A 7,428-nucleotide genomic window follows, 5' to 3' on the forward strand; every position below is an offset into this window, starting at 1 on the left:
CATATTAGTCCAATCTATTAGAGACTGGGGCGAGAAAACATGGTGGTGTCAAAAGCAACCAGATTTCTCTGGTGAAGCTCCCATCTGAAGTTGCAATGCAAAGTCATTCCCTGAATCTGGAACATGGGTCTTCCCTAGCACCCATCAGGTGAAATTTTCCAAAACACCAATTCAAATTACTCCGGTCCAATAAAGAGCATAACAGAGAAGAAATAAAGAGCATTTCCGATCCAATATCTTCAAATGGAGCATCTTCGCACACCCTCGAATGTGCTAGTAAACAACAACAAATCCTAAAAGAGTCTATCAAAGTTATAAAGAGGAGAAATAGTTTTCAAGAGGGATCTCAAAAAAACTGCCATAAGCCGCACTGATTGAACTACTCGACTGTAAATTTGGTGGTATTTAACAAAATGGAACTTTGCAGATCATGCATGTGAAAAAATATGTGCAGAGAACATATGCAAACCTGTTCAGCTACAATATTCTACAACACCGCCAAAAGAATTGACTACTATATCTGAATGCTAGCAGAAGAACTACATCCATGTGAAGAAACTACATTATAATTCTGCAATATGAATATGAGTTCTGTATAAGTTGGCTTTGCAAACCAGTGAATATTCTAGCCCATATATTATACAACCTTGTCCAACAAATATATATTCCAGATTGGCAATTACTAATAACCCACTAATACCAGAGTATAATGACACACTTAAATATCAGAAGCAACCAACTTTGGTATTGTGCTTCACCTCACTGAACTATAGAAGGCAACATTCTTTAGATGACACATGACAGAAGTATTGATATATAACATATTCAGCAGTTCCATAAACCATGGAAATTAAGTTCAGAACATACCATGTGAAACACGGGAGTGCCTTCACTCCCATCATCTCCTGCTTGTCCCGAGCTGCAAATTTGGTGCATTAATAGAAAATCAGGCAATTAACCATTGTACTATAAATTGTAGAAATAACCATGAAGAAGCACATCATTACATTAGTTATTTTCAACTTCTATTTTTCCTATATCCATTTATGCAGCAAATACAAAAATAAACAATCTGATATTGATCACCGTCTTACTTTTGTGTTGCAGCAAGGAAAAAATACAGGAGATTATAGCAAGGTAGGACCATTAAGCTAGAATAAAGAAAACCACCAACTATATACTGAAAATTGTCCATAGATTGCAAAGAGCATGTATTAAGCACTAACTATTCAACTAAAATGAAACACAAATGGCTATCCGGATTCGCAGTAACACCAAAAGGGATAAAGATAAATGCTTTAAATATTTAGTGGTGGCACAACTATTCCTAAATTCCCCGTGAAATGTTCTCACATTATGGATACCTGTTTAAATATAAACTCAAGCACATTTAGCTACTGAGCGCGAAAGCGAACTCGCAACTAACCTAATATAAAATCAGAACAAAATCTGAAACTTACAAAGAATAGTTGAATCTTAACCGAACAAAGTGGATATATCGCCCACGATAGCACCCAAGCAAATATGTCCAGCAAGATGACCACCTGCAAAAAGCAGCATCCATGTCAAGCAAAATCCGACGGATGGAAAATTCCAGAGACACCGATAAACATAGTACTAAACACGCAAGAAAGCAGAAAGCAGAGAAGTGCACAAAAGCACAAATACTAAGTAAGCAAGCTATTATGACAGACTTATGGTTTCTTAAAATTAAAGTCATTCTGCTTAGCCAAGCGTGAAACTTCAATATAATCTAAGAAGCCCAAAAATCAACGCATGAGGCATGGCCAAAACTACCTAGGCTGGACAAATAGAAAATTAACCATGCAGGTTCATCAATGAAAACCTAGCAAATTTCCAATATCACACAAATAACATATCTACAGCTTGACCCTCCAACAAAATAAACTGCATTATTACCTTAGGCCATAACTCTTGTCCAATATTGCACTGACATGGGTCAGGTGAAGAGCCTCCTTGGGACTTTCTGGGGAACGAACATGATTTCCACAGTTTGACCATAAGTGGCAGGTCCGATTCGTTCAGGATTGCAAGCACCATTTCCTTCAACTGCATTAATTATCAGTTTCAGTGAGTACTCTCACTGAAAAAATGTGTGTACTTCTATGAAGATTAATTCAGTATATAAAATATGCCAACCTCTTCACGTTCAATGCTGCCGGTGCCTCGCAGGTCATATAGTCTGAATGCAACTACAAGGGATCCCTTTAGATGTCAATAGGAGAAGCAGTATATAAACATAAGACCTCCTGAAGATATTCAGAAGGCTACTGCTAATTCAATAGTCCCCATATTTAATGGAAATTAAACCTTTTGTAAAACATTCACACAGAAATCATCAGGAGAGAAAAGGGGATATCTCCTTACATGCAATCTTCTCGGCTGTAGGTGTATCCGGGTGAAAAATGTGGAGAGACCGAACGAACTCCTCTAATTCAATCACACCATTGCGCTTCTGGTCAAACAGATCAAATATCTGCATTAGTCAAATAAGTGTCACACATATAAGCATATGTACTGTTCATCTTATACCAGATACATTTGCCTAATCCTAGAACACAGATCTACAGTTATAGACTAACCCGATCGGCGAAAAGGTTCTTTCGGTTGCTATTCCTGAAGAGAGCAAGTTGGAACTCCTCCTGCTCAAGAAAATGTCAGACACTGATTAGAGTTTTCAGAACCACATATTAAAATCAGACAATATGCAAGATGTATATCCATCACCACCCCACCACTGATAACCTGAAAAATAAACCCCCAAAAAGCAATTGCATTCCATATAGACATATCATCATACAGTTGGCTTGCATAATTTTTTCTACACCAAAACTTACAAACGGGGTAGAAAGAGAGAAAATTAGGCTCATGCACCACGAGCTCAGCTCGTGCACGCTTCTTCCCGGCGCGACCATGCCTCCCGCGCCGCTGCCACCGTGGCCGCTCTCGGGGTTGGGGAACGCGGCGGCCATGGAGGAGGCATCGAGGTGCGGGTGGAGGGTGGCGAGGCCGCTGTCGGCCGCCGTATCCATGGCGGCAGAGCTCGGCGTTGCGGCGGCCGTGGTCCATGCACCTCCTGCCGGAGCTCGGCGACGAGCCGGAGCTGGAGAGGAGGCGGCGAATCGGCGGTCGTGCGGGAGGGTGGATGGGAACGGGGCGGCAGCTCCACGACCGCGAGGGCTCCCTCTTCTCGACCGCGAGCGGCGGGAGGGTGGATGGGAGCGGGGCGGCAGCTCCACGACCGTGAGGACTCCTTCTTCTCGACCGCGAGCGGCGGGCTGCCTAGGCGTTGGGGGAGGGGTTGGAGGAGAGGTCGTGGTCAGCAGTGGTGGCGGCGGCGAGGACGGAGCGGGTTGGAGGAGGAGAAACCAGAGGGGATTGGGGGAGCGAAGCGTGCGGGGGATTGGGCAGCGTGCGAGAGATCGGGCCGAGCGGGGCTTTTCGCGACCCATGGATAAAAAGTGGGTCTGCGGGAGGGCCTCAGCGCCCTGGACGGAACGACGGCCGAGATCGCGCCACGTCAGCTCGATCGGACGGCCGAAAATCCAAAGCGCTGTGAGAGCTCCATGAGGGTGCAGCAATCATACCGTGGGATGTAAAACATTCACACAGAAATCATCAGGAGAGAAAAGGGGATATCTCCTTACATGCAATCTTCTCGGCTGTAGGTGTATCCGGGTGAAAAATGTGGAGAGACCGAACGAACTCCTCTAATTCAATCACACCATTGCGCTTCCGGTCAAACAGATCAAATATCTGCATTAGTCAAATAAGTGTCACACATATAAGCATATGTACTGTTCATCTTATACCAGATACATTTGCCTAATCCTAGAACACAGATCTACAGTTATAGACTAACCCGATCGGCGAAAAGGTTCTTTCGGTTGCTATTCCTGAAGAGAGCAAGTTGGAACTCCTCCTGCTCAAGAAAATGTCAGACACTGATTAGAGTTTTCAGAACCACATATTAAAATCAGACAATATGCAAGATGTATATCCATCACCACCCCACCACTGATAACCTGCAAAATAAACCCCCAAAAAGCAATTGCATTCCATATAGACATATCATCATACAGTTGGCTTGCATAATTTTTTCTACACCAAAACTTACAAACGGGGTAGAAAGAGAGAAAATTAGGCTCATGCACCACGAGCTCAGCTCGTGCACGCTTCTTCCGGCGCGACCATGCCTCCCGCGCCGCTGCCACCGTGGCCGCTCTCGGGGTTGGGGAACGCGGCGGCCATGGAGGAGGCATCGAGGTGCGGGTGGAGGGTGGCGAGGCCGCTGTCGTCCGCCGTATCCATGGCGGCAGAGCTCGGCGTTGCGGCGGCCGTGGTCCATGCACCTCCTGCCGGAGCTCGGCGACGAGCCGGAGCTGGAGAGGAGGCGGCGAATCGGCGGTCGTGCGGGAGGGTGGATGGGAACGGGCGGCAGCTCCACGACCGCGAGGGCTCCCTCTTCTCGACCGCGAGCGGCGGGAGGGTGGATGGGAGCGGGGCGGCAGCTCCACGACCGTGAGGACTCCTTCTTCTCGACCGCGAGCGGCGGGCTGCCTAGGCGTTGGGGGAGGGGTTGGAGGAGAGGTCGGTGGTCGGCGGTGGTGGCGGCGGCGAGGACGGGAGCGGGTTGGAGGAGGAGAAACCAGAGGGGATTGGGGGAGCGAAGCGTGCGGGGGATTGGGCAGCGTGCGAGAGATCGGGCCGAGCGGGGCTTTTCGCGACCCATGGATAAAAAGTGGGTCTGCGGGAGGGCCTCAGCGCCCTGGACAGAACGACGGCCGAGATCGCGCCACGTCAGCTCGATCGGACGGCCGAAAATCCAAAGCGCTGTGAGAGCTCCATGAGGGTGCAGCAATCATACCATGGGATACCACAACACTCAGACCATCCAAATTGGATCAGGACGGACGGAACGGCGGGCGGCTTTCTGCTCCCACCTCTTCTCCCTTTCATGTTGTTCATCCTGTAACCGAATTTGTCCAGCAAATCCTTGTTGCAATTTCTAGTTTGAGTGAGTTGAGATTTGGCTGCTAACAACCCGGTTTTGAATTAACGAAATTATCAACCAGTTAGGAGTTACATCAAGAGTTACAGCTACACAAGCGACAAACGCACACCGAAACCCACAACAGAGGACAACAATGAAAAAAGTCAAGCCGAAGCGACAGCTTGAACCATGAAGAGGGGGCCTTGTCTTCTGTTACACCGGAGCCATCACGACCGTGTCCACACCAACAAACCTCCATAGCACCAAGCCTGCAACCCAATGGGAAACTCATCGAGGGGCCGACCACCTAGTTGAGCTTCAGGAACCAAATGAGGGGGGTCTTGTGGTGACGCCTCCGAGAAGGTGAATGGTGCAAGAATGCGGCATCGTCGTCGGCAGAAACAGAGGTCCTTCAAAGTTTTCACCCAGACCCAAGAGCCACCACCCCTGGAGCTCGGGCTAGATTCAGACCAAAAACACAACATCTTCCCCTGGTGTTGGGATAGGCACACCGCTAAGGGCTACAACCAGATGTTGACCTAGCAAAGCCCCCCAAGGCGCTAGGGAGGACATCAGCTACCGCATCAAACCGTGTAAAAGTTGCTAGGAAGACATTGCGTGAGGGCTGCAACACCAACGAGAGCCTGCAGGGTGATTGATGTCTACGGGAGCTTCTATTCTTGTAGACAGTGTTGGGCCTCCAAGAGCAGAGGTTTGTAGAACAGCAGCAAGTTTCCCTTAAGTGGATTACCCAAGGTTTATCGATCTCAGGGAGGAAGAGGTCAAAGATATCCCTCTCATGCAACCACTGCAACCACAAAGCAAGAAGTCTCTTGTGTCCCCAACACACCTAATAGGTGTACTAGTTCGGCGAAGAGATAGTGAAATACGAGGTGGTATGAATAAGTAGTAGCAACGGCACCCGAGAAAAGTGCTTTGCCCGGGACGAGTAAACAAGCGGTAGTAACGTAGCAGTGGTAATGCTGAGTAAAACGGTAAACAAACGGCGATAGCGATATTTAGGAACAAGGCCTAGGGATTAGACTTTCACTAGTGGACACTCTCAACATTGATCACATAACGAGAATAGATAAATGCATACTCTACACTCTTGTTGGATGATGAACACATTGCGTAGGATTACACGAATCCTTAATGCCGGAGTTAACAAGCTCCACAATTCAATGTTCATATTTAAATAACCTTAGAGTGCATGAAAGATCAATAAGACTAAACCAAGTACTAACATAGTATGCACACTGTCACCTTCACACTATGTAGGAGGAATAGTACACATCAATACTATCATAGCAATAGTTAACTTCATAATCTACAAGAGATCATAATCATAGCATAAACCAAGTACTAACACGGATGCACACACTGTCACCATTACACCGTGCAGGAGGAATAAAACTACTTTAATAACATTGCTAGAGTAGCACATAGATAAATTGTGATACAAAATACATTGCAATCATAAAGGGATATAAATAAGCACTTCACTATGCCATTCATAACGGTGAATAAGTATTACGTGAAATATAGCCTAAGAGACCCACACGGTGCACACACTTTGTCACCTTTACACACGTGGGACAAGGAGTCTCCGGAGATCACATAAGTAAAACTCACTTGACTAGCACAATGACATCTAGATTACAAGCATCATCATATGAATCTCAATCATGTAAGGCAGCTCATGAGATTATTGTATTGAAGCACATAGGAGAGAGATGAACCACATAGCTACCGGTACAGCCCCGAGCCTCGATGGAGAACTACTCCCTCCTCATGGGAGCGAGCAGCGGTGATGAAGATGGCGGTGGAGATGGCAGCGGTGTCGATGGGGAAGCCTTCCGGGGGCACTTCCCTGCTCCGACAGGGTGCCGGAACAGAGACTCCTGTCCCCCAGATCTTGGCTTCGCGATGGCGGCGGCTCTGGAAGGTTTTCCGTATCGTGGTTCTTCGTATCAGGGTTTTCGCGACGGAGGCTTTAAGTAGGCGGAAGGGCAACGTGGGGGGCCACACGGGGGCCCCACACCATAGGTCGGCGCGGCCAAGGGCTGGGCCGCGCCGCCCTATGGTGGCAGCCCCTCGTGGCCCCACTTCGTATCCCTTTCGGTCTTCTGGAAGGTTCGTGGCAAAATAGGACCCTGGGACTTTATTTCGTCCAATTCCGAGAATATTTCGCTACTAGGATTTCTGAAACCAAAAACAGCGAGAAAACGACAGCGGCACTTCGGCATCTTGTTAATAGGTTAGTTCCAGAAAATACACGAATATGACATAAAGTGTGCATAAAATATGTAGGTATCATCAATAATATGGGATAGAACATAAGAAATTATCGATACGTCGGAGACGTATCAAGCATCCCCAAGCTTAGTTCTGCTCGTCCCGAGCAGGTAAAA

The 7,428-nt window shown here is 47.3% G+C and overlaps 1 long non-coding RNA gene across 2 annotated transcripts; it reads right to left on the bottom strand.

Annotated features, from left to right (window-relative positions):
• Positions 1-2,002: 2,002 nt before the first annotated feature.
• LOC124696163 lies at positions 2,003-2,748 on the bottom strand. 2 transcript variants are annotated; one of them, XR_007000650.1, is made up of 4 exons: positions 2,604-2,748; positions 2,389-2,497; positions 2,161-2,203; positions 2,003-2,064 (listed from the first exon to the last, which is right to left on the bottom strand). It is a non-coding gene; the product is annotated as an uncharacterized LOC124696163 (long non-coding RNA). The 2 variants fall into 2 exon arrangements; XR_007000649.1 differs by having other exon boundaries at positions 2,027-2,064; positions 2,161-2,226.
• Between the last annotated feature and the right edge of the window lie 4,680 nt (positions 2,749-7,428).

The sequence above is a fragment of the Lolium rigidum genome, chromosome 1 (genome assembly GCF_022539505.1).
Source record: "Lolium rigidum isolate FL_2022 chromosome 1, APGP_CSIRO_Lrig_0.1, whole genome shotgun sequence".
Classification (NCBI taxonomy): Eukaryota; Viridiplantae; Streptophyta; class Magnoliopsida; order Poales; family Poaceae; genus Lolium; species Lolium rigidum.